Below are 22,015 nucleotides of genomic sequence, written 5' to 3'. Positions count from 1 at the left end.
AAAATTGAAAAGAAAATATAAAGCAACATTGATGACCAAAAGCTAATTCTTTGTCAAGATTAACAAAACAAAAAAACTTATAGCCTGTTGGATCATAACAAATGAAAGAAGAAGTAGGGGCCGGCGCTGCGGTGCAGCAGGCTAACGCCCTGGCCTGAAGTGCTAGCATCCCATATGGGCGCCAGTTCTAGTCCCGGCTGCTCCTCTTCCAATCCAGTTCTCTGGGATAGCAGTAGAAGATATCCCAAGTCCTTGGGCCCCTGTACCCGCGTGGGAGACCTGGAAGAAGCTCCTGGCTCCTGGGTTTAGATTGGCACAGCTCCGGCTGTTGCGGCCAATTGAGGAGTGAAACATCAGATGGAAGACCTCTCTCTCTTTCTGCCTCTCCTCTCTCTGTGTAACTCTGACTTTCAAATAAAATAAATAAATCTTCAAAAAAAGAAAGAAAGAAGTAAATTAACTATATCAGGATTGGGAAATGCAATATCACTATGAACTATATAGATATTAAAATACATTAAGATGGAATTACTAATAACTTTGTATCAATACATTTGAAAACTTATATACAGTGAACAAATTCTTTGAGAGACACAACATAGCAAATCTTGATTTAAAAAGAAATAAATAACATGAATAGCCCTGTAATTATTTTAAAAATTGAATGTGTAATTTAGAACTTTTCCAGAAAGAAAACTTTCTTTTTTTAAAAAAAGGATTTATTTATTCATTTGAAAATCAGAGTTACAAAGAGAGAGAGAGAGAGAGACAAAGAGAGAGAGAGAGAGATATCTTCCATCTGTTGGTTCACTCCCCAGATGGCCACAATTGCTGGGGCTGGGCCAGGCCAAAAGCAGGAGCCAGGAGCTTCATTTGAGTCTCCTACATGAGTGCATGGGCCAAAAACACTTAGACCATCTTCTGCTGCTTTTCCCAGGCTGTTAGCATGGACCTGGATGGAAAGTGGAGCCGCTGGGACACAAGCAGCTGCACTTATGGGATGCTGGTGTCACAGGCATCAGTTTTACTTGCTATGCTGCAATGCAAGCCCCAAGCCTGCATTTCTTCAGTGGTAAATTTCATCAAATATTCAAAGAAAAATTAATACCAACTTTCCACAAGCATTTTCCAAAAGTAAAAGAGGAGGAAATAGTTTTCAAGCTATCCTATGAGCCCAGTGTTACTTTGATGTAAAAACCAGGCAGAAACCCTGGTTTTTCACAAGAAAACTATGGACCAATATTCTTGATTAATATAGGTGCAACATCTGCAATGAAATACTAGCAAACCACATCCAGCAACATTCACATGTACTTGAAAAAGTTATTGAAAATAGAATCGAAAGACATGTTCATTTCCATACAAAAATTTTTAAATAAATGCATAGTTTTTTCACAATAAGCATTTCCCATGAACTTCTTAAAGATCCCTTGTATAAAAATAGCTATACACCATGAGAAGTGGAATTTGTCCTCACAAGGTGATGTTAGATAAGTATACGATAATCAGTGTAACACGTCATCATAGTTGGATGCATGGTGGAGCCACATGACAATCAACAGACACAGAAAAGGCATTTGGCAAAATCCAATACCCATTCATGACAAAAAACATTCAATAAACTAGGAGTAGAAAAAGCTACCTCAAACCAATAAATAGCTTCTATGAAAAATCCAAAGCTAATGTCATACTTAATGTAAAAGAGAACACTGTCCCTCTAAGATAAGGAATAATCACACAGATGGGTCCTCTTACTGTCACTACTACTTAACACTGAAGGAGTTTAATCACTACTATCAGACTTGAAAAATAATAAAAGATATCCAGTTTGGAATAGAGGAAGTGGCATCCTTTTCATTTACAGATGACATGGTCTTGTATATAAAAAGTTGCAAGGAATCAAACAAACCATTTTTTAAGATTTATTTATTTATTTGAAAGTCAGAGTTATACAGAGAGAGAAGGCAAGGCAGAGAGAGGAAGAAAGGTCTTCCATCTGCTGGTTCACTCCCCAGTTGGCTACAATGACTGGAGCTGTGCTGATCTGAAGTCAGGAGCCAGGAGCTTCTTCCAGGTCTCCCACATGGGTGCAGGCAGCAGCTCTACCTGCTACTCCACAGTGCCGGCCCTCAAACTATTAGAATTCATAAGTGAGTTCAGCCAGATTTCAGAATACAATTCCAATAATTTTCTTTAAAAAAATTATTATAATTCTAAGTGTTTTGCAATGGTGAGTAGAGAATTAAAGTGTGAAATTGTACAATTTAGGGGCCAGCACTGTGGTACAGCAGGTTAAGCTGCCATCTGCAGTGCCAACATCCAATATGTGTGCCAGTTCAAGTCCCAGCTGCACCACTGATGTGCCTGGTAAAGCAGCAGAAGATGACGTATGTGCTTGGGCCCCTGTACCTACATGGGGGACCCAGAAGAAGCTCCTAGCTCCTGGCTTTGCCCTGATCCCAGCCCTGGCCATTGTAGTGATTTGGGGAGTGAACCAGCAGATGAAAGCTGTCTCTCTCTCTCTCTCTCTCTCTCTCTCTCTTTTTCTCTGTGTGTGTGTAATTCTTTCTTCTTTAAGATATATTTATTTATTTGAAAGAGTTACAGAAAGGCAGAAGCAGAGAGAGAGAGAGAGGTCTTTCATCTGCTGGTTCACTTCCCAAAGGGCCATGATAGCCACAGCTGGGCCAATCTGAAGCCAGGAGCCAGGAGCTTCTTCCTGCCCCTACAATGGTGCAGGGGCACAAGCACTTGGGCCATCTTCCACTTCTTTCCCAGGCCATAGCAGAGAGCTGGATTGGAAGTGGAGCAGCTGGGGCTCGAACTGGTGCCCATATGGGATGTCAGCACTTTCAGGTAGTGGCTTTACCCAGTATACCACAGAGCCAGCTCCTGTGATTCTGACCTTCAAATAAATATTTTAAAATATTTTTTTAAAATACAAAATTTATAATAACATAAAAACATTAAATAGTTTGTGATAAAGCTGATAAGACAAACTGGATCTGTATTCTGAACATCACAAAACAGTGCCAAGAGAAATGAAAGCCCTAAATAAATGGAGAGACATACTTTGTTTAAAAGATCAGGCAGCTTGACAATGTTAAGATGTCAATTATCCTCTAAGTTGAGCTATAGATCCAATGCACTCCCAACCAAAAATCCTACCAGCCTTTTATGCAGAAGTTGGTAAGCTGATTTGAAAATTCATGAGGAGGGGATGGCATAGTAGAATAGCACGGTTAAGCCACCTCCTGCAATGTCAATATCCCATATGTGTGCCACTTTGAGTACTAGCTACTTGTCTTCTGATCCAGCTTTCTGCTTGCGGTCTGGGAAAGCAGCGGAGGATGGCCCTAGTGCCTGGACCCCTGTACACATGTGGAAGACCCAGAGGAAGCTCCTGGCTCTTGGCTTTGGCTTGGCCCAGCCCTGGTCATTGAGATCATTTGAGGAATGAACCAGCAGATGGAAGATCTCTCTCTCTCTCTTTCTCTCTGTTTCTGTCTCTCTCTTTCTCTTCCTCTCTCTCTCTCTCCCTCTCTCTCTCTCTTTCTCTCTCTCTCTCTCTCTCTCTCTCTCTCTCTTTCTCTTTCTGTAGCTCTGCCTTTAAAAAATAAAATAAATAAAATTCATGGGGAAATGAAAAGGACACTATAATACTTAAAACAAATTATAAAAAGGAGAACAAAGTTGGGGGATTAGCACCAGTTGATTTCGAGATTTATTATAAAACCATCATAATCACAAAGGTGTGATGTTTGTTCAATGATGAATGATAACTCATATAACAGAATAGGGAATCTACAGACACAGACATACACAGGTAATTGATTTTTTGACAAATATTCAGAACTGATTTGTTGGAAAAAAAGAATCTTCTCAGCAAGTAGTGGTAGAACAACTGTATGCCCACATGCAAAAATATGAATTCTGAGCCACATCTTGCTCTATACAAAAATTAAGTCAAAATGCATCATAGATCTAAGTGTAAAACTTAAATTTATGAAACCTAGATACATCAACATTCATTGCATTCTTGGGTTATACAGATATCTCTTTGCTAGAACACCACAAGCACAACCTTTAAAAGAACAACTCGATGAATATGGTTTCTTCAAAATGCAAAACTTCTGGTCAGCAAAAGACACTGTTAAGAGAATCAAAAGACAAGCCACCAAGAGGGAGAAAATCTTTGAGATAAATATATCTGATGCCTTAGTCCATTTGAAGTTGCTAAAATAAAACAGCTTTGGCTGGGTACTTTGTGAAGAAAAGGGGTTGACTTGGCTTGTGAGTCTGGTGGCTATGTGATCCAAACCACAAAGTGCCAATATCCTGGTGAAGGCCAGGCTTGCTGTGCCACAATGTAGTAGAGAAGTATAAATGGAGCCAGCAGTGGGCAGAAAGGCCATGGACTTGGCATGGACTTGCATTAATACATCTTACTATTCTGGGAGCTAATCCAGTCGCACAAGGCCTGACCTACATCCTCAAGACAGCATTCAACCATTCATGAGAAAGGAACCTCTCTGACCTAATCACTTTCCAATGACCCTACATTTAAAGGCTACATTTCAACACTTTCCCACTGGGGACCAAGCTTCCAGCATATAAACTTTGGGTTACTAACCACATCTAAACCATAGCATCTGATACAGTGATTGTAGCCAGAATATATAAAGAACTCTTAAAACTGAATGAGAAAAAAAATGAACAACCCAATTAAAAAGTGGGCAAAGATCTGAAAATGCATTTTACCCCAAAAGTATGTGAAGACAAATAAGGATGTTCATCATAATTAGTCAATAGGGAAATACAAAATTAAAATAATGAAATACTACTACACGATATTATGATAGTCAAACTTCTAAAAGCAAACTATAGGTCTGACATTAGCATAAAATGGCTGAACAGGACTTTATCTTTTGTGGCTCTGCAGAAACATAAGTGTGAAAAATTATCCATGCATTAAAATATCTTCATGAGAACTAAGTAAACCAAGTGAGAGATTACAGCACCTGAAAACAACGCAGAAATAAGGAAACAAACATTAAAGAGAATAGAAAGAACAGTTTGACACTATCTGCTTCACCCCTCTTCCAATGCCAGGCTGCTCAATGTGAAGAGAATAACTCTACTTGGGGGAAGTAGAGAGGAATGAACATGGGACTTTGCCTTGGACCCCAACACCCGGATTGTCCCAGTAAAAATTCAGCACTGAGTAGGCCTCCACTCTCTGAGACTTCCACTTGATACCTACAAGATGAATTTCTAGGACTCCTGGTACCAGACCAGGTCCCACAGACTCAGGCACTAGGCCTACCCCAAGTTTCAGACCACCCCAGTTCCATATCAGCACCCATTGCCTCAAACACAGGCTTCAGGCCTGCTTGGTGCTATACCAAGCCCTGGGTCCCCACATTCTTGTAGACTCGGTTCCAAAGCAGCTCCCACGGCCTCAGGAAGCAGGATAATCCTCACAACCCCAGGCTCCAGAACAACCTTTCTGGCTCCAGGCACCGGGGTAGATCAACGAGTGTAGGGGAGTGGCAGCAAGGAGAAATTACAAAGGAACCAGAGGGAATCTTTGAGGTGATGGATATACTCACTGCATTGTTGTGAGGCTTTCATAATGTATGAATATATGTCTATCACATTTGAAATGTATATAGCTTATTGTGTGTCACTAATAAAGCTATCAAAATGATAAAAGAAAAGTAGAAAAACCAAATAGCTAAATTGCTATTATGGATAGCTGAAATGATCTCACCTCCAAAGTCTGATTCAAGCATTTGCCCATACAGCTCAAGTATTAGTAGATAGTGTATTTAACGTCTCAAATCACTGCTGTTCATTCCCTTAGGGAAATGCAACAAAACAAAAGTTATGACCCAGCCTTGTCTTCTAGTCTAGACACAATCTCAGATACTTCACTCATCTCCATTCTCTCACCTGGTTCTATGTATTCTCAGATTTTGTTTGTCCACAAATATTTATTGAGCATCTACTGCCAGACCCCGCAGTAGGGAGGCATATGAGTAGTGATGTCAGATGCAAGAGTGAATAAAACATGATCTGAGTCCTTACAAAGCTCTCATGGTAAATAGGACAGAACAATATCCAACAACATCCAAATGAGAAATAAGTCATGTTTGTTTTCCATGCTCCAGTGCCCTTTTGCTCTCTTCCTCATCCTTACTATTAGAAAAAAAAAAAAGTTTGAGGCTGGCGCTGTGTCATAGTGGGTTCAAGCCTTGGCTTGCAGTGCCGTCATCCCGTGTGGGAGCCAGTTGGAGTCCAGGCTGCTCCATAGCCTATCCAGCTCCCTGCTAATGTGGCTGAGAAGACAATGGAAGATGGCCCCAACCCTTGTGCCCCTGCACGTGGGAGACCTGGAGGAAGCTCCTGGCTTTGGATTTGCCCTGATCTGGCTGTTGCAGACATTTTGGGGGTGAACCAGCAGATAGAAGACCTCTCTCTGTTTCTCTACCTCTCTCTGAAACTCTGTCTTTCAAATAAAAAAAAATCTTTAAAAGGGCAAGATGGCGGAATAGGAAGGGAGCACATTGATAGTTCAGCAAGACACATAGGTTAATAAAAGTGGAGATACTGAAGGGTCAAGGAAGACTAGGGGAAGAAACAGCAGTGGAAACTCTTCCGGAACTAGTGATTCACAGTGGACCTGCGTGGAGAGCGTGGGAGCCCAAGTTCGGGACACCAGCGGCAGACTCAACACACCAGCGCTGGAACGCGAGGTGAGCTGAACCTCAATAGCCTGAGACACCAGCGGGTAAGCGGAAAGAGGAGACTAGAGGGAACGAGGCTTGAAACTCCGTGGGGAAAAGTTCACCAGGCTAACTAGAAGAGAGCGAGGAAAAAAAAAAGTGACTTATACGGACACGAGTTTCTCTCTCTCTGCTCACCCCTCAAAGGCGAGCAAGACAAAGAGCAGGCGCCATTTTGGACATACGTCATAAGCAGGGCGACCTCAGGTCTGCACCGGCCCTGAGCCTAGCAGAAAAACCTGACTCTGGGGGGAGGGGTGAAATAACAGGAGATTAGGATCTAACTTGGCGACCCAGTGGGAGACTGCAGGAGAATTGGAGCCCACACTGAGGGCAGCACAGATTCCCTGTGTGGTCCTTGGGAAAGAGCTTCTGATCTCTGGCTCCTGTGGGTGTATCATTTGCCTGCTAACTACCTCCAATTCCGTTCAGCTGTGCAGAATTACTTCCCTTTTGAATCAAAAAAAAAAAAGAAAGAAAGAAAGAAAGAAAGAAAGAAAGAAAGAAAGAAAGAAAGAAAGAAAGATAGATTTACCACGCCTAACCTGGGAGTGTCATCTTTGACACACCCTCAACCCTGAGGAACCAAACACAGCTCTCAGTCCACACTTATCTCAAGCCTCTAAGGCTCCACCGAAAGCAGACAGTCCCCTTAATATAGAGCCACAGTGTAACAAGAAAAAACACCACAGTGAAGAAACCAAATATCTCCAACATGCCATACAACAAACGCAAAAACCAAGCTAACAAGAACAAGGAAGACACTATGACGCCCCCAAATGAGAAAGACACCCCAATTCAAGATTATGAAGAAGATGAGATCGAAGAAATGCAAGAAGCGGATCTCAAAACATTGATAAGAACATTAAGAAGTTCTCAAAAACAAATTCTTGAACTACAGAAATCCTTACTGGACAAGATAGAAAATCTCTCTCGGGAAAATGAAATATTAAGGAGGAATCAAAATGAAATGAAACAACTAGTAGAACAAGAAACTGTGATAGTGACAAGAAATCATAATGAAATGAAGAATTCAATAGATCAAATGACAAACACATTAGAGAGCCTTAAAAACAGAATGGGTGAAGCAGAAGAGAGAATATCAGACTTAGAAGACAGAGAACAGGAAAGGAAACAGGCAAACCAAAGAAAAGAAGAAGAAATTAGAAATCTAAAAAATATTGTCGGGAATCTACAGGATACTATTAAAAAACCTAATATTCGGGTTCTAGGAGTTCCTGAAGGCATGGAGAGGAAGAAAGGATTAGAAAGCATTTTCAGTGAGATACTAGCAGAAAATTTCCCAGGTTTGGAGAAGGACAGAGGCATCTTAGTACAGGAAGCTTATAGAACCCCTAATAAACATGACCAAAAGAGATCCTCACCACGACACATTGTAATCAAACTCACCACAGTGAAACATAAAGAAAAGATTCTAAAAGGTGCAAGAGAGAAACGTCAGATTACTCTCAGAGGATCTCCAATTAGACTCACAGCAGACTTCTCATCAGAAACCCTACAAGCTAGAAGGGAATGGCGAGACATAGCCCAGGTACTAAGAGAGAAAAACTGCCAGCCCAGAATACTATATCCTGCAAATGTCTCATTTGTGAATGAAGGTGAAATTAAGACTTTTCATAGCAAACAGAAACTGAAAGAATTTGTTGGCACTCGTCCTTCCCTGCAATAGATGCTTAAAGATGTGTTACACACAGAAACACAGAAACACAGTCATCAATATGAAAGAAGGTAAAGGAAGGAAACCTCACAGCAAAAGATCAAAGGAAGCTCAATTTCTCTTTGACATAGAATTAAACTCTGATGCTCTGTTAAAGCAATGTGTTAAAGTAATCTAAAAACAAAAAGCAATTCAAATCAATTGGCAATCTACAAAAAGAGTTAAAGATTTTAAAAGCTATTATTAAAATTGCTATATTGGTCTATTATGCTATGTTATATGTGTGTACATATTGTATGTCCACATAGGAAATTTTATTAAGAGTTTTATTTTAAATGGCTTATAGATAAGATTGTGCATAAATTTAAGCTGCTAAAATCAATCAAAGATACATTTTAATTTGTGTGACCTGAATCTGTGTATCATATGTTTTAAACTTGTTGGTAGAAAGAAACTAAAAACATTTTATATGGTTGTGCTTAAGTTTACTGGTTAAACAAACTACACCATGTTAGATATTTAAGAGGTGTTTTCAAATACATGATTCTTAAAATTTATAGAAGGCATTGGACCTTCTGGTAAACGTTTTCTTAAGTTGTTATCTAATGGTTGAAACGGTTTGCTAAGTACTCATGTAATATTGCTATTGTCAGCAAGCGATCTAGGACTTGCTCCCTCATTTCTCTATTCTAAGCCAACTTGTTCTTTCATTTCTCTATTCTCTTCAAGGTAGGAAACTAATTCTATTATGAAGGAATCTGTAGGATGCACAATTTAATCTTTAGACCTTATAAAAGAGATGGCTAACATTTTTCTGTAATAGCATAGCCAAGATAAGAACTTAAATAATAATCTCATAGCTAGATTCACTTCGCCATCAGCAAAGTGTACAGTAAGTAGAAAAAAACCTCCCTTTCAGACCAAAGGGAAAGAAAGTTTTAAAGTGAGAATATAATTTTCCTCATGGGCATTGTCTACCTTAGAAAAACTACTACAGAACATGCCTGTGACTATAGACTTGTAGTTCAGGCCACCGAAGATTAGAGATGGGACTTGGGCACTCCCTTGACTTGCATCGTCTGGTCTGCTTTAACACAAACCAGGAGGAAAATAAAGCTAGGCATCAGAAGCAATGGGTGGCAGGCCTATTAATGGCTGATCTGTACAGTGATCTGCCCTCAAGGAGACCCAACAGGCCAGTCCACTGCAGTGGCTTTCAATGTGGTAAGCCTGGGCTTCAGCAGAAGTCAGCTTGTGAAGAGCCCTGGCAGCTCTGCCAAGAGTTGGATCACTGGAAATGGACCTGCCCTGGAGTCGAAGGATGCCCAGGTCAGAGCCACAGATCTTATTGGCTCTAAGCTGAAAAGCCCTTCACTCAGCCCAACTTCCAAAGTGACCACTGCAGCTGAGGGGATGGTCAAGCAGGGTCAGCAACATTGCAGGCAGAACTGTAAATTTCTTGTTAGAGATGCCACCTGCCTTTACCTGGCCAGCTCTCCTCCCAGGCCAGCCAAGTAATGAAAGTCAACAGAGTGCCTTCCCCTAGGAGGTTCACACCTCCCTTAGGATGTACCCCATGTGAAGAGATAGATAGGTCTGGGCCTCTTAACTTACAAGACCTAAAGCCCACCAGATTATTATCAAGACCCTTCTCTCAGGTTCTATTTGCCTCTCAATCAGAAAACTTACTTGTAGCTTAGACAGCACATTTCTTAGCACATCTAATAATGACTCTGTCCTTTGTTCTAGAGCCTGTCTAGCACACTTGGGCCTCATTCCTTTGTAATCATAACCTCTACTCTACCACCAATGGCTCTACTCCCAACCTGTGTGTACTGATGGTCCTCTTCGCCACTTAATGCTGTATAATTTTTTAAACCTGGTAAATGCCACTCTTAGGATCATTGGTTACTATCCTCACTCTGTCTTTTATGACCTTGTCTAAATATGATCAGAGTCGGCAAACTTGGAAGGCTTCCATAGCCTTGGCAACTCATGACGACAGCCTAGGGTGGTTACTGGCGCCATAAACTAGAGTGTCAATTTGTTGGGTCAACAACAAGAGCCACTGTGCACTTGCTCCTCATGTGGGATCTCTATCCTTAATGTGCTGTACATTTTTATTTAATGCTATAACTAGTACTCAAACAGTATGTTTCACTTTGTGTTTCTATGTGGGTGCAAACTGTTGAAATCTTTATGCTAAATTGATCTTCTGTATATAAAGAGAATTGAAAATGAATCTTGATGCAAATGGAAGGGGAGAGGGAGCGGGAGAGGGGAGGGTTGTGGGTGGGAGGGAAGTTATGGGAGGGGGAAGCCATTGTAATCCATAAGCTGTACACTGGAAATTTATATTCATTAAATAAAAGTTAAAAAAAAATCTTTAAAAAAAAGAAAGAAGAAGATTTATCTGATACGAGTTTGCTTTCCTTCAGTTTCAACAAAATCTCTGGCTGAGACTAAGGCAGTGTCTTTCTAATTACTCCCTACAGCTGCTGGGAGCCAAAATGCTTGGGAAACTGAAACATTTCCTGCCTCTCTGGCTCTTTCCTGGACTCATGGCTTTTATTAGAACCTTGGCTCTCAATCTGCATGAAGATGTGAAGATCCTAGAAATCCGAAATCCACTGAAAACTCCACCTGAATTTTCACCTCCCCAGTTATGCAGCTTCTATTAGCACCATTTGCACATCACAAAACTGCCTCTGCTTCTGGTTAATCTGACCGAACCATATGGCCCAGAATCTGAGCTGCTTCAAGTCCCTTAGACATCCACTGGAAAAGGTGACTCTTCAGTAGGGAGGCTCAGGGTTCTGAGACAATATCAAGAAGTGGATGGAAATAGTATGTGCCTCAGTTGGGCGGCCAAAAGAAAAGAAAATATGTCATCTAGTGAGCTGTCAAAGTTCGAGGCATTATTCATTATGTTGAATTTCCCTCCCACTGGTCATACAATGTAGTTACTAATGTGCATATGAAACAATATGTCTAAGAATAACTTAGAAGCTGCATTTGACCACAACACCGAATTCTGTTCATATCCAAGCTCCAAAGTGGTTGCTTCTGTACAACCACTTTAGGACACGTGTTTCTTCAGGAGACAAGGAAGTGGATTACACTATGTTGATGTTGAAGCAAGAAACTCTTGTCATTTTTGATCGATAATCATTAGTAACAGAAAAATTATTTATAAAATCTAATATCCCTTCATAACAAAAACTCTCAACAAATTAGGTATAGAAGTAATGTACCTCAATGCAATTAAAATATCAATGACAAGCCCACCAATAGCATACTCAATAGTGAAAAGTCAACAGCTTTTCCTCTAAGGTGGGGAACAATGCAAGGATACACACTCTCACTACTTCTTTTCAACTTAGTACAGGAAATCCTAGAAAGAATTATTAGGCAGGAAAAAGAAACAAAAGACATTCAAAATGGAAAAAGAAGTAAAACTGGCTCTATTTGCAGATAATATGATCTTATATGTAGAACATCCTAAAGACTCCATTTAAAAAACTGCTAAAATTAATAAATTAATACAGTAAATTTGCAAGATACAAAATAAACACATGAAAAGCAATTACTTAACAATAAGCTATCCAAAAAGAAATTAAGAAAATTATCATGTTTAAAATAGCATCGAAAAGAATGAAATACTTTAAAATGTATTTAACCAAGGAGATAAACTATAGTATATTTTGGTGCAAAAAGATTTTGAAATCCATGCATACAATGGATTTCCAAAGGTTCACAAAAATGTGTATTATGAAAAAAATGCATGGATTTGAAGATTTTTGCACCAAAACAAGCTTACCATTTAATTCTACTTTTCCATGCACTTCCTGAACTTCCCTGAATTTTAGGTTTTGTGTGCCACATGAAGCCTATGCCATAACCACCATTGTACTGTGCAAAACATCACAGACCATAAATGAACAAATGGGTATGACTGGTCCAAAAAAGCGTTATTTTTAAAAATAAATGTTGGATGGGCTGGTGCTGTGGCATAGCAGGTAAAGCCACTGCCTGCAGTGCCAGCATCCCTTGTGGGCACTGGTTTGAGTCCCGGCTGTTCCACTTCCGATCCAGCTCTCTGCTGTGGCCTGGGAAAGCAGTGGAAGATGGTCCAAGTGCTTGGGCCCCTGCACCCATGTGGAAGACCCAGAAGAAACTCCTGGCTCCTGGCTCCGCACAGCTCTGACTGTTGCAGCCACCTGGGGCATGAACCAGGGGATGAAAGACCTCTCTCTGCCTTTACCCCTCTGTCACTCTGCCTTTCAAATAAATAAGTAAATTTAAAAAAAAGTCATTTAAAAAAAAAAAGTTGGGCTAGATTTTGCCTGTTGGACATAGTTTGCCAACTCCTTATCTAAACCTAAAAAATGATGGAGAAAATATTAAAAATTCAGGTTAAGCTTAACAATGAAAAGTAATCATTACATGAGGGCTACAAAAACAGATTCAATGTAGTATTAATATCACATTAAAGAAAATTGATGAGAATTGTGATGTAGCAATTATCATGCATTTGCTGTGACTCTGAGAATCTAATGTGTTAATAAATTCATTTTAAAAACAAAATTTTAAAAAGAAAAAATCTTACACTGAATGTATACTTTTTTTAAGATTTATTTTTTATTTATTTGAAAAGCAGAGTTACAGAGAGAGGGGGAGGTTTTCCATCCACTGGTTCCCAAATGGCTGTAACAGCTGGGGCTGGACCAGGCCGAAGCCAGGAGCCAGGAGCTTCTTCCAAGTCTCTCACATGGGTACAGGGGCCCAAGCATTTGGATCATCTTGCACTGCTTTCCCAGGCCATAAGCAAAGAGCTTTGTTGATGGGACCGCAAATTGGTATAGTCATTTTAGAAAACAACGTGAAATTTCCTCAAAAAATTTAGAATGAAACTATTATATGATCCAACAATCTCATTTCTGAGTATGTATCTGTACTCCCATGGACATAAGAAATTTTTTTCCCAACAGCCCAAATATTAAAACATTCTAGTGCTCTTTGACAGATGAATGTTTAAGGAAAATCATATATATATATATATATATATATATACTCATTTTATACATATATAATGTAATATTATTCAGCCTTAAAAGGAATGAAATCCTTCCACTTGCAAGAAAATGGATGAATCTGAAGGACATTATACTAAGTGAAATAAGCCAGGTACAAAAGGACAAATACTGTATGATCTCACTTATAAATGGAATCTAAAGTCAAACTTGTGAAAACATAGAATGGTGTTTACCAGGGAATGGGGCTTAGGAGAGATGGGGTGATGTTGGTGAAGGGTTCAAACATCAAGTTATAAGATAAATAAGTTCTAGAGAGCTATTGTACAACATTGTGTTTATAGTTAATAACGTGTTATGTACTTGAATGTTCTCATATATACCAAATGGGTAACTATTTGAGGTGATATGCTAATTAGGTTGATTATGGTAATCACTTCACAATGTCTACATATATCAAATCATCATATTTAACACCTAAAATATATGCAAATTTATTTCATTCATGCCTCAATAAAGCAGCAAAACACATAGTTAATAATTTATTCTGAATACATTGGGAAACTGTTGACGTTTTAAGAAGAGACAATATGATACCGCCTTCATGAAATGAAGTTGATGCAATTGTAGGAGCTAGACAAAAGGAAGAGGAGATTGCTTGTTACATATTATAATGATCATTCTGCCCTGTTAATTTTCTACTCTATATATGTTTGCATACACACAGAAGACTTACTTCTTTATTCCTTGATTCATGGTTTAGCAATACCCTTAAACTGTCCAGGTCTTAGGTACAATTCCAGCATTCTTAGGTTGGAATCAGGACTCAAATAGGAATTTCTTGATCTTGGCACGTGAAAATGTGTTCTTTTGATGCTAGTTCTAGGCAATTAGCAGGCAACTCTAACTTGAACTTCCCATTGTGATTGTCACAGAGCTCAGAGTCAATTACACATTTGCCTGGCATGAAATTCTTATCTCACCACACTGCCTTTCCTGGTATGTCTAAATTTTTTCCCCTAACATTTACACAAGCTAGCATTTCTAATTTCACTTGCACCATCTCCAGCAGACTGAATATTCCCTGAAACCACAGTGACTTCTGTAGAAGAAGTAGTCATTACTGGCATCTAAGAATTGAAGTGGCATTCACACAGCTGGTCCAATTAGCTCCGGATGGGAAAAATTCTCTTCCTAGGGCAACCTGCCTTTGATTTCCTAGAATGTCAGAGCTAATGGGTTCCTTAGAGAGTCTTCTCTTACAGATGAGGTGACTGAGACCCGGAGAGAATAAATAGGTTTTCCTAGATTACTCTGCTAATTAGTGATAGAATTGGCGCTAGATGCAGTTTCTTAAGCCCCAGACCTGTCTTCTTTTTCATTATATTTAGCTCTCAAGGGAATATTATTCTGATCCCTGTTGCTACACCTGAGAGAAAATTTTGTCCTTATGTGACTGTTTTACAGGAAATTGAAAATCTCAAGATAAGGAAGATTTAGAGACCTGTAAGCATGATTAATCAGTTGCTTAGAATTTCAAATGAAAGTAATAGGAAGTAACACCTTGGAGATCAAGAGTACCTAAAAGTATAAAAACAATGGCAATAATGATTTTTACATATTTTATTTATGGTATACATGTATATGTTCCTAATACTTGTCTGCTATGAGTTTGTTTTTAATATTCATTTAACAATTAGAATATCTCTTTAAATTTTTAGGATAATTATAGATTACCATGCAGCTATAAAAATGGTACAAAGAGATCCAAAAGATCCAAAGTACATGTTACTTAGTTTTCTCCAATTGTAATATCTCGCAGAACTATATCACAGGATATTGACATTGATGGAAACCAGATACAGAACAGCTTATTTTTAACGAATATTTTATTTATTTGAAAGAGTTACAGAAATCGAGGGAGAGCAAAAAGGGACATCTATAAGATCATTCACTCGCCAAATGACAGCAACAGCCAGGAATAGGCCAAGCCAAACATAGGACCCAAAGACTGCGTCCTGGACTCCCACATGGGTAGCAGCAACACAAACTGTGGTGCCATCCTCCATTGCCTTCCAAGGCACATAAGCAGGGAGCTGGATTGGGAACAGAACATCCAGTACATGAACTGGCACTCTGAAATGGGATGCTTATAACACAAGTGGTGGCTTAACCCAATGGCCCCTACCAATATGGTGCCCTTTTATAGCCACATCTACTCCCTTCTGATCCTTCCCCTCAATAACCCCTAGCAACCATTAATCCATTCTCTATTTATGTAATTTTTACATTTCCAAAATATGTAAATGGAATTTTACATTGTATAATCTTTTGAGATTGACTTTTTAAACTCAGCATGATTCTCTTGAGATTCATCTAAGTTGATGCATGTGCCCTTAGTTTATTTCTTTTTATTTTTGAGTAATATTCTATGATACGGATATGCCAGGCTTTGTTCAACCATTCACTCCACTGAGGGTCAATTGGGTTGTTTATACTCTAGGATTATCATGAATAAAGCTGTTATGAGGAGCCAGCATTGTGGCATAGTGGACAAAGCCAGTGCCTGCAGTACCATATGGGCGCCTGTTCAAAAACTGGCTAGTCCTCTTCTGATCCATCTCTCTGCTATAGGCTGGGAAAGCAGTAGAAAATGGCCCAAGTACTAGGGCCCTGCAGCTGTGTGGGAGACCTGGAAGATGCTCCTGGCTCCTGGATCCTGGCTTCGGATTGGCTCAGCTCCAGCCATTGTGACCATTTAGGAAGTGAACCAACAGACGGAGGATCTTTCTCTCTCTCTCTGCCTCTGCCTTTCTCTAACTCTGCCTTTCAAATAAAATAAATAAATTTTTTAAAATAAAGTTGCTATGAGTATTTGTGTACAGGATTTGTGTGGGAAAAATGTTTTCACTTCTTTAGGTTAAGAGCCACAGAGTGCAGTGGGTGGGTTATATAGTAGCTGCGTGCTTATTTTTAAAAGAAAATACCAAACTGTATTCCAGAATGTCTGGATCATTTTAAACTCCTGTAAGCAATGTATGTGTGATCAAGTTTCTCTGGATCTCATCAGCATTTGATATTACAGTTTTCTACTTTAGCCGTTATTGTAATTTTTTGTAATATCTCATTATGGTTTTGATTTACATTTTCCTGATAGTTAAGGATGTTGAATATTTTTTCATATGCTTATATTCAATCTGTATATGCTTTTCAGTTAAATAGTTTTTGCCTAATGACTCGATAAAATTTGCAGAGCTATATTGAATAGCAATGGTGAAAGTAGGCACCCTTGTCTGGTTCTGGATCTTAGTGGAAATGCTTCCAACTTTTCCCCATTCAATATGATGCTGGCTGTGGGTTTGTCATATATTGCCTTGATCATGTTGAGGATTGTTCCTTCTATACCCAATTGGCTTAAGGTTTTTATCATGAAAGGATGTATTTTACAAAATGATTTCTTTGCATCTATTGAGGTAATTACAGGGTTTTTATTTTTCAATTTGTAATGTGATGTATCACATTTGTTGATTTGCATATGTTGAACCATCCCTGCAAACCAGGGATACATCCCACTTGGTCTTTCTGATGTGTTTTGGGATTCGATTAGCTGCTATTTTTTTGAAGATTTTTGCATCTATGTTCAACAGGGATATTAGTTCTCTTTCTTTGTTGTATCTTTTTCTGGTTTTGGAATTAAGGTGATGGTGGCCTCATAGAAGGAGGTTGGGAGAATTCCCTCCCTTTCAATTATTGTGAGTAGTCTGAGTAGAATTGGAATTAGTTCTTCTTTGAAGTTTGGTAGAATTCAGCTGGGAAGTCATCCAGCCCTGGGCTTTTCTTTGTTGGGAATGTCTTTATTACTGATTCAATCTCAACTCTTGGTTATTGGTCTATTAAGGTTTTCTATGTCTTCATGACTCAATTTTTCTAGATTATATAAGTCAAGGAATCTATTCATTCTTCTAGATTTCCCAGCTTGTAGGCATATAGCTGTTTGTAGTAATTCCTGATGATTCATATTATTTCTGAGGTATCCGTTGTAGCATCTCTTTTCTCATCTCTGATTTTGTTTGTTTGAGTCTTCTCCCTTTTTTGGTTATTTGGGACAATGATGTATCAATTTTGTTTATCTTTTCAAAAATAGCAGCTTTTCATTTCAATAATCTTTTGTAATTTTTGTTTCAGTTTTTTTTCATTTCTACTCTAATTTTAATTATTTTTGTCTTACTAATTTAGGGTTTAGTTTGTTCTTATTTTTCTAGGTGCTTGAGATGCATTGCCAGATAATTTATTTAATGCCTTTTCAATTTACTGATGTAGGCAGTAATTGCTATAAACTTTCCTTTTAACACTGCTTTTGTGGTATCTTACATAAGTTTTGATATGCTGTGTTGTCATCTTCATTCATTTCTAAGATTTTTTTTTATTTCCTTTCTGATTTCTTCTATGGCCCATAGTTCATTCAGGAGCATGTTGTTCAGTCTCCATGCATTTGCATATTTTCTAATGTTTCTTAAGTTGTTAATTTCCAGCTCCATTCCATTGTGGGATACATGATATGATTTTATTTATTTATTTTTTTGAGTTTCTTGAGACTTTATGGCCACACATATGGTCTATCCTAGAGAAAGTTACATGCACTGATGAAAAGAATGTATATTCTTCAAATAGACTGATTAGTTGGTGTCTCTATAAGATGAGAGACATAGGTCCTTCGATTTTTTCAGTTGGGCCCACACTGGAAAAACCAAAGTCCAGGATTTACTGGAAATTTTAGAGACCAGATTGTTTGAAACTTTGATTTTTTGAATGCCTGTCAAGAATGCCAAGAAGGCTCAAAATCCAAAATATCTGGTTGAAATAAGATTTCTTAAAATCATGACATAACATAGTCTATTGGGAGTATATTAGAAGGACTGTCAAGATGTGATGTGGTACCAGACTTTAAGTTTCTATAATGGAAAATGCTATTAATACAAATGTTTGAGAATTAAAAAGTCTAATGATCTTGTGTTACTAGACATGATAGTTATCTTAATGAGAAAGCCCCAGAGGCCTAAAGGGTTAAATACTTGTAAAATCCTACAGGTGCTTTCAAAAATACTGTGAAGTAAGCAAGTGCCTCTTGTTGGTTCATGAGTTTATAATTTTAAACATGGCGACTTAAAGTCTTTTGTCATCCACAGTTATATATGATGTGCTGCTCATAAAACTAAAGCGTTGTTGGTTCTGTGTTTAGCTGTCCTCCTATAGGTTCCTATGGACTTTTTCCAGCCACTTTTATTGTATTCAGTACTTTGGGATGGCTCTGTAAAAAGATGAAGCCAATAATGTATTAACAGTACCAACTGAGAGAAAGTATGGTGAACTGAGGTTACTAAAAAGAAAAAGCAATTCAAATCAATTGGCAATCTACAAAAAGAGTTAAAGATTTTAAAAGCTATTATTAACATTGCTATATTGGTCTATTATGCTATATTAGATGTGTGTACATATTGTATGTCCACATGGGGAAATTTTATTAAGAGTTTTATTTTAAATGGCTTATAGATAAGATTGTCCATAAATTTAAGCTTCTAAAATCAATCAAAGATACATTTTAATTTCTGGGACCTGAATCTGTGTATCATATGTTTTAGACTTGTTGGTAGAAAGAAACTAAAAACATTTTAGATGGTTGTGCTTAAGTTTACTGGCTAAACAAACTACACCATGTTAGATATTTAAGAGGTGTTTTCAAATACATGATTCTTAAAATTTATAGAAGGCATTGGACCTTCTGGTAAATGTTTTCTTAAGTTGTTATCTAATGGTTGAAACGGTTTGCTAAGTATTCATGTGATATTGCTATTGTCAGCAAGCGATCTAGGACTTGCTCCCTCATTTCTCTATTCTAAGCCCAACTTCTTCTTTCATTTTTCTATTCTCTTCAAGGTAGGAAACTAATTCTATTATGAAGGAATCTGTAGGATGCACAATTTAATCTTTAGACCTTATAAAAGAGATGGCTAACATTTTTCTGCAATAGCATAGCCAAAATAAGAACTTAAATAATAATCTCATAGCTAGACTCACTTCGCCATCAGCGAAGTATACAGTAAGTAGAAAAAACCTCCCTTTCAGACCAAAGGGAAAGAAAGTTTTAAAGTGAGAATATAATTTTCCTCATGGGCATTGTCTACCTTAGAAAAACTACTACAGAACATGCCTGTGACTATAGACTTGTAGTTCAGGCCACCGAAGATTAGAGATGGGACACGGGCACTCCCTTGACTTGCATCCTCTGGTCTGCTTTAACACAAACCAGGAGGAAAAGAAAGCTAGGCATCAGAAGCAATGGGTGGCAGGCCTATTAATGGCTGATCTGTACAGTGATCTGCCCTCAAGGAGACCCAACAGGCCAGTCCACTGCAGTGGCTTTCAAAATGGTAAGCCTGGGCTTCAGCAGAAGTCAGCTTGTGAAGAGCCCTGGCAGCTCTGCCAAGAGTTGGATCACTGGAAATGGACCTGCCCTGGAGTCGAAGGATGCCCAGGTCAGAGCCACAGATCTTATTGGCTCTAAGCTGAAAAGTCCTTCACTCAGTCCAACTTCCAAAGTGACCACTGCAGCTGAGGGGATGATCAAGTAGGGTCAGCAACATTGCAGGCAGAACTGTAAATTTCTTGTTAGAGATGCCCCCTGCCTTTACCTGGCCAGCTCTCCTCCCAGCCCAGCCAAGTAATGAAAGTCAACAGAGTGCCTTCCCCTAGGAGGTTCACACCTCCCTTAGGATATACCCCATGTGAAGAGATAGGTCTGGGCCTCTGAATTTACAAGGCCTAAAGCCCACCAGATTATTATCAAGCCCCTTCTATCAGGTTCTATTTGCCTCTCAATCAGAAAAATTACTTGCAGCTTAGACAGCACCTTTCTTAGCTCCTCTAATAATGACTCTGTCCTTTGTTCTAGGCCCTGTCTAGTGCACTTGGGCCTCATTCCTTTGTAATCATAACCTCTACTCTACCACCAATGGCTCTACTCCCAACCTGTGTGTACTGATGGTCCTCTTCCCCACTTAATGCTGTATAATTGTTCAAACCTGGTAAATGCCACTCTTAGGATCATTGGTTACTATCCTCACCCTGTCTTTTATGACCTTGTCTAAATATGATTAGAGTCGGCAAACTTGGAAGGCTTCCATAGCCTTGGCAACTCATGACGACAGCCTAGGATGGTTACTGGCGCCATAAACTAGAGTGTCAATTTGTTGGGTCAACAACAGGAGCCACTGAGCACTTGCTCCTCATGTGGGATCTCTGTCCTTAATGTGCTGTACATTGTGATTTAATGCTATAACTAGTACTCAAACAGTATGTTTCACTTTGTGTATCTATGTGGGTGCAAACTGTTGAAATCTTTATACTAAATTGATCTTCTGTATATAAAGAGAATTGAAAATGAATCTTGATGCAAGTGGAAGGGGAGAGGGAGCGGGAGAGGGGAGGGTTGTGGGTGGGAGGGAAGTTATGGGAGGGGGAAGCCATTGTAATCCATAAGCTGTACACTGGAAATTTATATTCATTAAATAAAAGTTAAAAAAAAAGAATGTATATTCTTCAACTGTGAGATGAAAGGTTCTATAGATATCGGTTAGGTCCATTTTTCCATTGTGCAGATTAGCTCTGTTGTTTCTTTGTTGATTTTTTTTGTATAGTTGACCTTTCCTTTGATGAAAGTGGGGTGAATATACATTTACTATAGTTATATCTTCCTGCTGAATTGATTCCTTAATCTTTACATAATGTCATTCTTTGTCTCTTTTAACAGTTTTTTGTGTTAAAGTCTATTTTGTCTAACATTAGGATGTCTGCTCCTGCTGGCTTCTTCTCTCCATTTGCTTTGAGTATATTTTTTCATCCATTCCCTTTCAATCTGTGGGTATCTTTGGTAAGGTGTGTTTCCTGTAGGCAGCAAATAAATGGGTCTTGTTTCTTTTAATCCATTCAGCCAGTCTGTATCTTTTAATTGGAGAATTTAGGTAATTTACATTCAAGGTTATTATTGATAAGTAACAACTCATCCCCACCTTTTCCCATAAATATTCCTATTGTTTGTTTTTGAGATTCTTTGTACTTTTACTAGGATGTCTTCTGTCTTCACATGCTTTCATGATGATGACTATCTCTATTCCTGTGTGTAGCACATCCTTAAGAATCATTTGTAATGCTGAATGAGTGATGACAAATTCTTTCAATTTCTGTTTGTTTTGGAAGGTCTTTATTTCAACTTCATTTATAAATAAGAGCTTTGCTTGATATAGTATTCTGAGTTAACAGGTTTTTTTTTTCCCATTTAGGACTTGGACTCTGTCTCTCCATTCTCTCCTAGCCTATGGGGCTTCTGACGAGAAATTGAGACAACAACTGTCAGTCTAATTGGAGATCCTTTGAAGGTAATCTGCCATTTCTCTCTTGCACATTTTAGAATCTTTATGTTTAACTGTTGAAAGTTTGACTACCATGTATCATGAAGACCT

Source organism: Lepus europaeus, chromosome X (assembly GCF_033115175.1).
Source record: "Lepus europaeus isolate LE1 chromosome X, mLepTim1.pri, whole genome shotgun sequence".
In the NCBI taxonomy this organism is placed as follows: Eukaryota; Metazoa; Chordata; class Mammalia; order Lagomorpha; family Leporidae; genus Lepus; species Lepus europaeus.
Note: the sequence above shows the minus strand (reverse complement) of the source record.